We start from the raw sequence: 14,158 nt of genomic DNA on the forward strand, positions 1-14,158 counted from the left end.
AACTCTTAGTAAAAGTGGATAGAGAAGGCAACAGGTGAATTCAAATCCTGATTAGATCTAGGCTTATTGTAAATTGGGGATTCACCCCATGACCTGGGAAATTTCAGCACAGAAAACACAGGCCTCTAGCACTGGAGGGAAAAAAATTAACTTCTCTAGATGTGACAAAGTGGAAGGCTATTGTAGTAACCAACAATGGCAAGTACATCTCTTGTATTGAGCCAGGGTATTACATTATGACTTGCATCTGATTTTAAAGGTCAATCAGGACTAAGATTCCGGATTCAGTTTTGACATCATCAAAATTTTGCAAGCTATTCTCACATATTTTCAGTCCAAACCGGCGGAATCCTCGTGAAATCAATCTTTCCAAAATTTTGGAATGCCCATGTACTAAAAACAAAGAAAAAAAGAAGGCTACAAAAATACCCATCTGGGTTTTTATCCAGTCTGGAACTAGAACTGGAACTTTATTCTGAATCCTCTTCAAAATCCACTGGGGTCTTGATTTGAGGTTCCTGTGGGTTTATCTTACCTCGGTTTGGAAGGGTTAAATTTTTATCAGTAAATGTCGGTAAATGCCAGTTGCGCCATACAGACTGTCAACCGACCAAAATAAAAGGTTCCATCAATACAAATAGAAATGTACAGAGAGGCAAAGTAAGAAACATGCTGCGTCAGAACTTCTTGGAGTTTGATTTAGGAATATATTGTGTATATTTTGTCTTGTGACGTTGACAATTTGAGTTTTAATCCTTATAAAGTGCAAACTTTTCAAAAAACCAATTGTCTTTAAATAATTATTCTCTGACCCACCTTATTGTCTGACATGCCACAGAAATTTCCCACAAGTGTGAAAATACAAATAGACAATATTTTTTAAAAAAATGCTTACAAATAAACCTTGATATTCTCTGTCAAAATTATAAAAAATAAAAATTTAATTCTGCCAAGCCTGTCGATATCTCTATCCTTTCCACAGGCCATGCTTTAATATAAATAAATGATTGGCACATGTGCAATTTGTTTCATTTTAAATTAAATACAAAGTAAGAGGATAGTAATGCATAAGGGCTGGATTTTGAAAGGTATTTAGCTGCTAAGTGTGGTTTTAAAAAGCATCTAGGCCCTTAAAACTCATAGAAAATCCCATTAGGCACCTAAATACATTTAACAATCTGGCTGTAAATGTTCAAGGATGTGAGACACTAAGGACCAGATTGTTAAAGTTATTTAGTCACCTAACTCACATTGATTTCCATTGGAGTTAGGCATCTAATTACCTTTAGACTTCTGGCTCTCAGGGATTGTTGTTGTTTTTTCAGTACCCTATCAGCTTTGGTATATCTTCCATGTTCAGACTCATTTTGAAAAACATCGCTTCCCTGAATACATGTCTCAGGGCTTCTTTTACCTCTGGGTTCCTCAGTGTGTAGATGAAAGGGTTCAACAGGGGTGTGACAATAGTATTCAAGACGGTGACTATTTTGGTCAATTCCAGTGAGTTCTGCATGGAAGGGTTGACATGTGAGAAAATGGTTGAACCGTACCAGATAATGACAACTGTGAGATGGGAAGAGCAAGTTAAAAAGGCCCTTCTCCATTCCTTATCTGATGGGATTGTCAGTACAGTGGAGATGATGTAAATGTAGGAGAGCAGGGTTATGACACAGGAGCCCAGGATGACGATGAAGGAGATGATAAAGGCCACCGGATCAATAAGGTAGGTATCTGTGCAGGAAAGAACTATCCACGGTGCTATGTCCCCAAAAAAGTGATGGATGACACTAGGGCATAGAAGGACAACCTGGTGATCAGAAATGCTAGGACAGAAATAGGCAGGAAACCACACAACCAAGAGCCAACAGCCAGCTGAGCAGTCAAGGTGCTGTTCAGGATGGAGCTGTAGAGCAAAGGATAGCATATAGCCAAATAGCAGTCGTAGGCCATGACAGCCAAGAGAAAATCTCTGTGCATCCTAGGGAGAAAACAAAATACATCCGTAGGACACAGCTGACAAAGAAGATGGATTTGCTTTGGGACACAAGGTTGGCAAGCGTCTTTGGGATACAAATTGTGGTCTACCATACTTCCGGGAAGGAGAAATTGCAGAGAAGGAAGTACATTGGGGTGCGAAGGTGACGGCTGGTTGCCACTAGGACTATGATCGCCACATTTCCTGTGACTGATAGGATGTACATGACAAGGAAGAGCACAAAGAGCGAGATCTGCAAATATTGGGTCCCAGGGAATCCCAGGAGAATAAATTCCTTCACAATGGTGTGATAGCCCTTTTCCAGTGCGGTCAGCTGTTTTACCTGCCAAAACAAATGAAGACATGAAATTAAACTGATTAAACACAACTGTGGCTTTGTGGGATGCAGATGATTTTGATGCACAGAAAGAGCAGATAATTAAAAGAGGCAGGTGTCATAAATATAAAGGGAAGGGTAAACCCCTTTAAAATCCCTCCTGGCCAGAGGAAAAAATCCTCTCATCTGTAAAGGGTTAAGAAGCTAAAGGTAACCTCGCTGGCACCTGACCAAAATGACCAATGAGGAGACAAGATACTTTCAAAAGCTGGGAGGAGGGAGAGAAACAAAGGGTCTGTGTGTCTGTCTATATGCTGGTTTCTGCCGGGGATAGACCAGGAATGGAGTCTTAGAACTTTTAGTAAGTAATCTAGCTAGGTATGTGTTAGATTATGATTTCTTTAAATGGCTGAGAAAAGAATTGTGCTGAATAGAATGACTATTTCTGTCTGTGTGTCTTTTTTGTAACTTAAGGTTTTGCCTAGAGGGATTCTCTATGTTTTGAATCTAATTACCCTGTAAGGTATCTACCATCCTGATTTTACAGGGGTGATTCCTTTACCTCTATTTACTTCTATTTCTATTAAAAGTCTTCTTGTAAGAAAACTGAATGCTTTTTCATTGTTCTCAGATCCAAGGGTTTGGGTCTGTGGTCACCTATGCAAATTGGTGAGGATTTTTACCAAACCTTTCCCAGGAAGTGGGGTGCAAGGGTTGGGAGGATTTTGGGGGGAAAGATGTGTCCAAACTACGTTTCCCAGTAAACCCAGTTAGAGTTTGGTGGTGGCAGTGGATATTCCAAGGACAAAAGATAAAATTAATTTGTACCTTGCAGAAGTTTTAACCTAAGCTGGTAAAAGTAAGCTTAGGAGATTTTCATCCAGGTCCCCACATCTGTACCCTAGAGTTCAGAGTGGGGGAGGAACCTTGACAGCAGGAAATAATGGTTTAAGGCTGAAAATATCCTATTGCTAGTACATTGCTGGAGCCTTCCTGCTCACAGGGTTAATTTAAGCTTGTTCTAATTTTTCCTGTGGAAACTTTTTTTCCAGTGGAAAGTGGCTTTTGGACCAAAAAGAAACTTTCATGATAGAAATTCCATTTTCAGGTGTTCCTTGAAAAACACAATTTTTAGTTTTTGTCAATGAAACATTTTTTTCCACGGTCAGCATCCAAAGCCCAAGACTGATTTTATTTTAATTTATATTTTTGTTGTTTTAAATTGAAAATTTTCAAATAAAAAGTTATTTTCTGGGGTGGGGGTGGGGGGTTGTCCTTTTGATAAAACCCTGAAAAATTTCAACAGAAGAAAGACCTATGGGTGTTAGGCTTTCAGCACAATCTGAGATTCCTTTAGAAGTGAACAAAACCCCTCGTCTCTTTTGAACATCCCTGCTAAATAGGGTGAGCTTTTCAAAAGTTCTCAGTATAGGCCTATTTCTGCTCCCAAGGAAGTCAATAGGATTTTTGTCATTGAGTCAGTGGGAGCAGACTTAGGTCAATACTGAACACATGAGATTTGTACCTGTCAATTTCCTTCCTACAATGCAAGAGGACATTTAATTCTTTTTGTGCAGAAAGTCTCCGGTTCCAAGCCTGCTGAAGTCCCAAGTTGGAGTGGGGATGTAATACAAAGTTGCAGTTCAGAGGACAGCTACTCAATTTTGGAGCATAAATAACCATTTACATCTATAAACCAGCATTCATTTTTGGTGGTTGAAAATGACTCAGTTGCAACCTCCTTTGACCAGTTGATACTGAGGTGTGCAAGGTCATGCAATGAGCCAATTACAGCAAAGCTCAGGGCCAGAGAGGACCAAAGAACAAAGGAAGCAATTTTGCTAAAAAAAAAATCACAAAGAATGCATCCCTTTTTTATCAGAATTTTCAATTCTTATGAAGAATTTCATCAAAACTGTGAATTTCAAATATTTTTGACCAGCTGTGCCAGGAGTCTGCAATTCTTCTCCCTGTTTAGTCAATAGAACATACTTCTCAACCAGAACCGTTAATAGAACCCAGGAGCCCTGATTCTCAGCCCCCGCTCTGCTCCAACCACGATCCTAACTCCCCTCAAAGAATGGGAATAGAACCCAAGTGTACTGATTCCTGTTCCTTTGATACAACAGCTATTCTATGCATCCCTAAAAGAGCTCGGCACAGAATCCAGGTACCCTCACTCCTAGACACCTGTGCTAAGCAACAGACCGCAAGCCCCACAAATACAGCAAAACTGTAATATGCCGAGTTTCGAAAACACCTTCAGAAAAAAATATCAGGTTCCCAGTGCTGGCCAAAAGTTTCCTTCACAGATGGATTAATCCTGAGGTGTCAAATCTGAGGCATTCAGAATTAGAAGCCACTTTTGAAAAAGTTGTCCCTAACTTGAAATCTATCAATGACTTTTACAGTGAATGTTCTGAATTTTTGTTTGATTGCTTGTTTTGGGTGTTCTGAGTTTTCATTAAAGTTACAATGTCAGGTTAATTTATAACCTAAATTTAGTCCCCTTCCCTATTTGGATTTGAATTTGCAAAGGATCTAAGGGAGTTATGAAATGTAATGGAGTTGGGTGCCTAACTCCCTCAGACACCTTTGAAAATCCCAGCCTTAAATATTTTGTATCAAAGTCTAATCAACACGGGCAATCAACAATTATATTTTCTCCCTCTTTAATATAAGCCATTTATTTTGTTATGAATAATATCCTGTGAATAACATCTAATGCCCTGATTCTGCAAACAGTTAATACATACATAAACTTGCATATATAGACATATATAAAATAAAAATGCATGAATTTACTCACATGAATGATTCCTTTGAAGTCAAGGGTTCCACTCACATGAGTGAAGTGAGGAAAATAAGTAAAATTTTTAAACGTTTTTAAGAAATGGAACTTACTGCAACTCATCATTCAGCAAATCTTCTCACTGGGCAAACCTTCAGCGGGTGTGAATTATCAATAGACAGGGCAGATGAGAGAGGTAAGATGGAACAATTGTACTGAGGTCCTGAGCTCAGTGCCCCCACAAAACTATCTATTTAGGGTGAAATGGGAGGGGGAAAACATAATTTAACGGGCCTCCAAATTTCTCTCAGGAGACCTGTCAATGGAGCTACGATTATTTAGACCCACTGAGGATCTGGCTCTTTGTATTCAGTCTCTACTGATGGAAAGAGCTGAACCTAGCAAAATTTCCAGAACAGTTAAAACACCTGATTGACAAAATCTACTTGCCTGCCCTTTATCATGATGAAAATGATGAAAACAGCCGTGATATTCTATTTTCTCCATAAAAAGAAGGCCTCATCTCAGCTGAATGGTAGACTTAATCTTTTCAAGACTTTCCTCCTCTTTTAGCTCATAATGTCCTTTCTTTGTACCAACGAGACCTTATTGGCTTGCAGGGAACTGTATGCCTTTCACGGTAAATTATGTTAAAAATATTGAATTCCTTTAAAAAATACCTCGTTTGTAAGGTAGTGAACTGTAAGCACTCAGAACCAAGCTGGACACTAAGAAGAAGATTGATGAGATAGATAGGATAGGATTAAAGTTCAAAATGATCTGGACAAACTGGAGAAATGGTCTGAAGTAAATAGGATGAAATTCTGTGAAGACAAATGCAAAGTACTCCACTTAGGAAGGAACAATCAGTTGCACATATACACAATGGGAAATGACTGCCCAGGGAGGAGTACTGTGGAAAGGGATCTTGGGGCCATAGTGGGTCACAAGCTAAACATGAGTCAATAGTGTAACACTGTTTCAAAACAAAAAGCAAACATCATTCTGGGATGTATTAACAGGAGTGTTGTAAGCAAGACACAAGAAGTAATTCTTCTGTTCTATTCCGCGCTGGTTAGGACTCAACTGGCGTATTGTGTCCAGTTCTGGGCACCACATTTCAGGAAAGATGTGGACAAATTGGAGAAAATCCAGAGAAGAACAACAAAAATGATTAAGTTTCAGAGTAACAGCCGTGTTAGTCTGTATTCACAAAAAGAAAAGGAGTACCTGTGGCACCTTAGAGACTAACCAATTTATTAGAGCAAAAATGATTAAAGGTCTAGAAAACATGACCTATGAGGGAAGGGGGGAGGGGGAGGAGGGAGGGAAAGGGCTTGTTTAGTCTGGAGACGAGAAGACTGAGGTGGGACATGATGACAGTTTTCAAGTACATGAAAGGTTGTTACAAGGAGGAGGGAGGTAAATTGTTCTCATTAACCTGTGAAGATAGAACAAGAAGTAACTGGCTTAAATTGCAACAAGGGCAGTTTAGGTTGGACATTAGGAAAAACTTCCTAATTGTCAGAATAGTTAAGCACTGGAATAAATTATCTAGGGAAGTTGTGGAATCCCTATCTTTGGAGATTTTTAAGAGCAGGTTAGACAAACACTGTCAGGGATGGTCTAGATAATGCCCTTTTAACAAAGTTAAAATAATTTTCTAACCTCAGATCAAGTTAGGTGGTTGCTTCAGATATTGATGGAAAATACAAGGTCTTTGGGAGAGGAAGAGTTATTTTGTAGATTTGCAAACTCCCTTATGATTAGTTCTCCACAGAATGTTTACATCCTTTCTGAGGTCATGTGAAAAAGTCACACATGAGCTACTTTCTGAGGAACAGTTTATGATCCCATGGGTGGCTGAACTTTCTGTTCAGCTCACAGTTGCTATCATGCATTACATTTGTTCTTGTTCACATTTGCTTGTACTAACAGAAGAAACTTCCAGTATGGGCAGACTGTTCCCATAACTGCTTCTGCATGTGGCCTCTTACAGCTCTTTCTGAAGGACGAGCATTTGGTGAGGATTACCATACACTGGAGACTGAGACAGTCACGTTTATTCATTCAAACCTTTCTTTGAACCAGATGTAAGGCCCTGCACATTACAATTACCATAAAAGCAATGAATGACAGATATACAGAAAAAGATATTGCCGAATTACCTTTCTTGGGGGCGTAGTCACTGTCGATTTTTCCTACGAGGGTCTGACTGTTCCCTTACACTCTAGCATATTTATACCTTTACACGTTATCTGACCATCCAATCAACATTAAGCATTGTGTCTTACCTTACCCATGGTATATACATGTGAAGGCTTCAGTTTACAAAACTTTTTCTGTCCAGGCTACTTTCATGTCAACGTGTCCCTATTCCAATTGGTTTATTTACTTGGATCGTACCACTCAATATAGGGTCTTTTCTGTTTTTCACAATACAGGGTCATTTTGGCAATACTTTTTATGTATTGTACTGATTAACTTCCTTTTATCTATGTCCTTCAACACAGTACAAAACACCTGTGTCTTACCCAGCTGCTATAAGCATTCTTTAAAGAAGTCTCTACACACGGAGGAAGTTCGCAAGCAACACTCATGTCAAGCAAAGACTTGGCTGAAGCCAGTGAGCTTAGCATAAGTATTACCCTGGCCTGTCCACATTTATTCACCAGACTAGACCCATGTGTAGGACTCTTCCAACACCAGGCACTGGTCACTGTTACAGATGCTTTCCTTAGACTCCAACAACAGGGTGCAAACTGGTGACAAATGCAATGTTGATATTTCTCCACCACAATGTGGTCAAAGACTTACTAATTCATATCATACAGGTCATCAACTCACTATATCAGCTGTAGATTTCTATCAACTTATGTCTTTGGTCCTGTGTCCCATGCTGAGATGAGGAATCGAATTCAGCCGGTGCACTACTGAAGACCTCCTCAAGTGATACTGTGAGGGTTAGGTGTAAGGTAAGTACTTCTCTGCACAGAATGATTTTCACCCTAAGGCTTACGGAATCTGCCCACTGGCTCTGAACTGGAACAAGTCACAATTTCTCTATTCTAGCCACAAATACACATGCTCCCATCTTTGCAGCTTATTTACATTTAGGAGCTCTGACCTATCATTTAGAATGGGGTGTCCATGCTGCCAAGCCTAATGATGTTATCATGAATCTCTCATGGAGTTGAGGGCCATAAAGTCACAGATCCTGATTCTCTTTTCACATGTATTACACTATTATGGGGAGTAGCTTCTGCTTTAGGGGACAGTTCTGCCTCAATTAAGTCCATGCCAAAGTGGACTGGTATTTTCAAATGCGCCTAAAGGAATTTAGGTGCCCAAATCTCATTAATTTAAATTGGAGTTGGAAACCTAACTCCTTTAGTCGTCTTTGAAAATCGCAGCCTAAATCTCTTTAAGGGGAAGGGAGATCAGGTGCATAATTTCAACAATTATTTTACCCCTGATGTAAATTTTATTCAGTCCTTAGCCCAGCAAATTCCCATTGTATTTACTGGGATGATGCCTGATATTGCTCAGTAATTTTCACACCCATGTGGATGGCAAATGCTCTGAGCAGTTCAGGATTTCATGAGCACAATGACAACCCGGTGGAACTGGATAGCTAAGCACTAGGGCTGAGATCCTCAAAGGTATAAAGGTGCTAAAGAGACAAACAGGTGCCTAGCAGGATCTTCAGAAGCACCTTGGTGTCTAACTTCCATTGAAATCCCTAGAATTCAAACTATACTATATTCAAGCACACTAGGGAGCCTTAGGGTAAAATTTCCTAAAGCACCTAGGTGACTTAGGAGCTTAAGTCTCATTGGGTCTTTAGTCAATTAGCTGCACTTGAAAATTTAACTGTCAATCCTATTTTCAAAAGTGATTTAGGGCCAGATTAGTTGAGGTGTTTAGGCACCTAGTGGGATTTTGAAAAGCACCTAGGTACCTAAAACATTGATTTCCATGGATGTTAGGCAACTAGAAGGTTTGAAAATTCCACTAGGTGCCTAAATACTTTTAAAAATCTGGCCCTAGGGCTTGTCTATACAGAGAAGACACAGCAACTTAACTTCAATATGTTTATTTAGTCCACTGCAACTTTTGTGCCTTTGTGGACTCTTAGGTTGAAAACTGGTTATATCAGTTCAGTTTGCACCTGAAAATTGACATACATGAGGTTTAAACCAATATAATATCCACACACAAAGTTGCACTGTTTTAGCTAAATTGGTATAAAAATCACACCTTTCATTTTGTCAGTACAACTTTTTGTGTAGACTAGAGGTACATTTTTTCAAAAGCACCGAAGTGCCTTAGAACCAGATTTTCAAAGGTTATTAGGTGTCTAGTGGGATTTTCAAAGGCCTTGGCCCCTAAACCCCAATGAATTCAATTGGAGTTATGTGCTTAACCTGCATAGGTACTTCTGAAATTCCCACGAGGTGCTTATCTGCCTATCTTTAGACGTCTGAATGTCTTTAGCCTCTGGTGCTTTATACTTCTGTATCTCAGACCACCTATTAGGTTGCCTAAATGTGGACGTAGTTGCCTAACTTTGGGCAGCCACTTAGGGACAAATTTTTAAAAGTATTTAGCCACCTAGTGGGATTTTAAAAGTACATAGGCACTTAACACCCACATAAATCAATAAGTTTGAGGTTCCTAGGTGCTTCTGAAAATTTCAATAGGCATCTAAATACCTTGAGAAATCTGGCCTTTAGTCTTTTACAAATGGAGAAACTGAGGAACAAAGAACTTAAACAATTTCACAGTGGTCCATCAGCAAGTCAATGGAGACACAGAACCAAGGTCTCCTAACTTCCCGTGCTCTTCTTTAAACAAGGACATCGTCCTCACTAAGCCAGGGGTTTGGCACATTCTTGAGAAGACAGTGAAATTCTGTTGAGACCAAATCCCAAGAGCACTTCTGAGGAACATAAATTAGTCTTATGTCTAGGACCTATTCAGTTGCCATACATAAAGGAAGCAGTTAAGGGGAAAAGACAGCAGGGTGATGATAAAATGGTAATGCAATGAGATTTTAATCAATATAGAAATTTATGTAATACGTAGGAAGATTTTGTGTATGAAACCTTTAAATGTTTGATTTATAGCTGGAGAAAAAAATACGGCACCCCAGCTCGCAATGCATGTTTTCCCTCAGAATCCAAGAACGCCTTATTCTAAGGAGAGAAGATAATGTGAGAAGGGGGTCTGTTCTGACTAGTTCTGTCAGCAAAAGCTAATAAGCTAGGTCCACTAAAGAGAGAGAGAGAGAGATAGACCATCCCAGAAATATACTTTAAACCACTTGTATTAATACATATTTTTTGTATACTTGGTAATGTGACCTACTGGGCCTTATCTGGTTGGAAGGAATAGGTTTCCCAGTGAGGAACTGGTACATCTGTAACATACTTCCTTCTCTCTCACTTACTTTCTCACTTTCTACATTTCACTCATCTTTTTCAACTCTTGAATGCATAAGAGAAAATAGCTATACGATAGATCTGTGGAACTCGCTGCTGCTGTAATTTATTGAGTCGCATAGATAAGAATGTAAAAATGGATTGGATATTTCTCTTAGAGGTAGACTTAGGTTTCCATAGCCACAAATGCCACATGGATGCCCGCTCCTCATTCATTTTCATGGGCATTTGTTTGTTTAAGAACCAGATTTTTAAAAGTATTTAGGCACCTAATGAGATTTTTAGAAGCATCTGGGCACCTAAAAATCCTTGATTGCAATGGGTATTAGACACCTAGCTACTTTGAAAAATCCCACTACGCACCTACAAGCCTTTAAGAATTTGCCCCATAATCCCTTTGGCAGCTTTTGAAATCTCAGCTGTAGCCTGGTCTGGTAGATGGGAAATAAGGAGTTGGAGTTTGTCCCAGCTCTGTCATGGATTTACTGTGTGAAAGTCAGATTAACTGTCTGTGCCTCAGTTTCCCCATCTGTAAATAAATGAAATAATACTACTCACCCACCTTAGTAAAATGGTTTGAAATCTACAGGTGAAAAAGCACCATGAATTTCTTCCCAAGTGTACTAGAGTGAATGGAAAGAATACCTTCGACTTCCTCTCTCATTGGATCAGGCCCTCTGTAACTATGGAGTTTAGGAAAGGATTACTTGTGGCACCTTAGAGACTAACAAATTTATTTGAGCATAAGCTTTCGTGAGCGACAGCTCACTTCATCAGATGAATCCGATGAACTGAGCTGTAGCTCACGAAAGCTTATGCTCAAATAAATTTGTTAGTCTCTAAGGTGCCACAAGTCCTCCTTTTCTTTTTGCAGATACAGACTAACATGGCTGCTACTCTGAAACCTGTCATTATGGAACTTAGGGTATTCAAAGGCAGGAGATCTTGGTCTCAGTTCCGAGTTTTGCCCCTGACTTCCAATGCATCCCTAAGCAAGATCCTTTACTCCTCTGACCTAATTTCTCCTCATATAGCAGAGGATTGATAATGGTTAATTATTTACTACAGAGGGGCAGTTGAAAAGCACCAATGTTGTTCCAAACAACATTGAAGTCATGGCTACAAAGGGAGTTCTTTTCAACCTGTAGTAGAATAAAATAGCTTATGACTGGACAGTGATTTCAAGATGTAAAGAGGTATAAAAGTAAAAGGTATTATTATCTTTGCCAGACTAGTCTCAGATTAGCATAAGGAGGATAATCATTATGGGTGCGATTTTCAAAAGAGTCTGTGGGAATCAGGCATTTACATTCCACTCTATCACAATGAGAATTGCATGTTTAATTGCTTTGAACTCCTTTGAAAATCCCATTGCACAGTGACAATCAATCGTTTATCCTTCAGGGCAAAGTTCTATTTCTGTCTCAGCTGAGCATGGGATGTGCCTCTAAGGGATATGTCTGCCCTACGAAATTAGGTCGAATTTATAGAAGTCAATTTTTTAGAAATTATTTTGATATAGTAGATTGTGTGTGTCCCCACACAAAATGCTCTAAGTGCATTAACTCGGCGGAGTGCTTCCACAGTACCGAGGCTAGCGTCAACTTCTGGAGTATTGCACTGTGGGTAGCTATCCCACAGTTCCCGCAGCCTCCACCACCCATTGGAATTCTGGGTTGAGATTGCAATGCCTGATGGGGCAAAAAACATTGTCGCTGGTGGTTCTGGGTACATGTCATCAGGGCCACCCTCCTTCTCTTCCTCCCTCCGTGAAAGCAATGGCAGACAATCGTTTCGCACCTTTTTTCCTGAGTTACCTGTGCATATGCCATACCACATCAAGCATGGAGCCTGCTCAGCTCACTGTCACCGTATGTCTCCTGGGTGCTGGCAGACGCAGTACTGCATTGCTACACAGCAGCAGCAACCCATTGCCTTGTGGCAGCAGATGGTGCAATAGGCCTGAAAACCATTGTCATCATGTCCGAGGTGCTCCTGGCTGCCTCGGTAAGGTTGGTCAGGAGCGCCTAGACAGACATTGGCGCAGGGAATAAATTAGGAGTGACTCGACCAGGTCATTCTCTTTACTCCTGCAGGCAGTCCTATTGTACCATCTTATGGTGAGCAGCCAGGAGATGTGGATGGCTTGCAGTCCTACTGCACCATCTGCTGCTAGCCAAAGATGTAAAAGATAGATGGAGTGGATCAAAACAAGAAATAGATCAGATTTGTTTTGTATGCATTTGCTCCTCCCTCCCTCTGTGAAATCAATGGCCGACAATCATTTTGGTGAGGTCTGTCAGGGGCACCTTGAAAACTTTAATGGAGATTCAGTCCTGCCCAAAATACCAGAGGGAGGGATAGGTTAGTGCGTTGAGCATTGCCTGCTAAACCCAGGGTTTTGAGTTCAATCCTTGAGGGGGCCATTCTGCATGACAGTTGTTTTTGTTTGTCCTTGATATAAAGCCACCTCCTTTGTTGATTTTAATTCTCTATAAGCCAACCCTGTAAGCCATGTCGTCAGTCGCCCCTCCCTCCGTCAGAGCAATGGCAGACAATTGTTCCACACCTTTTTTTTGCGCGGACACCATGCCATGGCAAGCATGGAGCCTGCTCAGCTCACTTTGGCAATTAGGAGCACATTAAACACCATGCGTATTATCCAGCAGTATATGCAGCACCAGAACCTGGCAAAGAGAAACCAGGTGAGTAGGAGACATCAGCGCGGTGACAAGAGTGATGAGGACATGGACACAAACTTCTCTCAAAGCATGGGCCCTGGCAATGTGGGCATCATGGTGCTAATGGGGCAGGTTCATGTAGTGGAACGCTGATTCTGGGCCTGGGAAACAAACACAGACTAGTGGGACTGCATAGTCTTGCAGGTCTGGGACGATTCCCAGTGGCTGCGAAACTTTCATATGTGTAAGGGCACTTTCATGGAACTTTGTGATTTGCTTTCCCTGCCCTGAAGCGCATGAATATCAAGATGAGCGCAGCTCTCACAGTTGAGAAGCGAGTGGCAATAGCGCTGTGGAAGCTTGCAACGCCAGACAGCTACCGGTGAGTCAGGAATCAATTTGGAGTGGGCAAATCTACTGTGGGGGCTGCTGTGATGCAAGTAGCCAAAGCAATCAAAGATCTGCTACTATCAAGGGTAGTGACCTTGGGAAATGTGCAGGTCATAGTGGATGGCTTTGCTGCAATGGGATTCCCTAACTGTGGTGGGGCCATAGACAGAACCCATGTCCCTATCTTGGCACCGGAGCACCAAGCCAGCGAGTACATAAACTGCAAGGGGTACTTTTCAATAGTGCTGCAAGCACTGGTGGATCACAAGGGACATTTCACCAACATCAACGTGGGATGGCCGGGAAAGGTACATGGCGCTTGCATCTTCAGGAACTCTGGTCTGTTTCAAAAGCTGCAGGAAGGGACTTTATTCCCAGACCAGAAAATAACCATTGGGGATGTTGAAATGCCTATAGTAATCCTTGGGGACCCAGCCTACCCCTTAATGCCATGGCTCATAAAGCCAAATACAGGCAGCCTGGACAGTAGTCAGGAGCTGTTCTACTGCAGGCTGAGCAAGTGCAGAATGGTGGTAGAAT

At 40.9% G+C, this 14,158-nt stretch overlaps 1 pseudogene; it reads right to left on the reverse strand.

The window, feature by feature from the left end:
- Window positions 1-1,321: 1,321 nt before the first annotated feature.
- Window positions 1,322-7,553, reverse strand: LOC140898143 (olfactory receptor 6F1-like; annotated as a pseudogene).
- Window positions 7,554-14,158: the final 6,605 nt, after the last annotated feature.

Source organism: Lepidochelys kempii, chromosome 14 (genome assembly GCF_965140285.1).
Source record: "Lepidochelys kempii isolate rLepKem1 chromosome 14, rLepKem1.hap1, whole genome shotgun sequence".
In the NCBI taxonomy this organism is placed as follows: Eukaryota; Metazoa; Chordata; order Testudines; family Cheloniidae; genus Lepidochelys; species Lepidochelys kempii.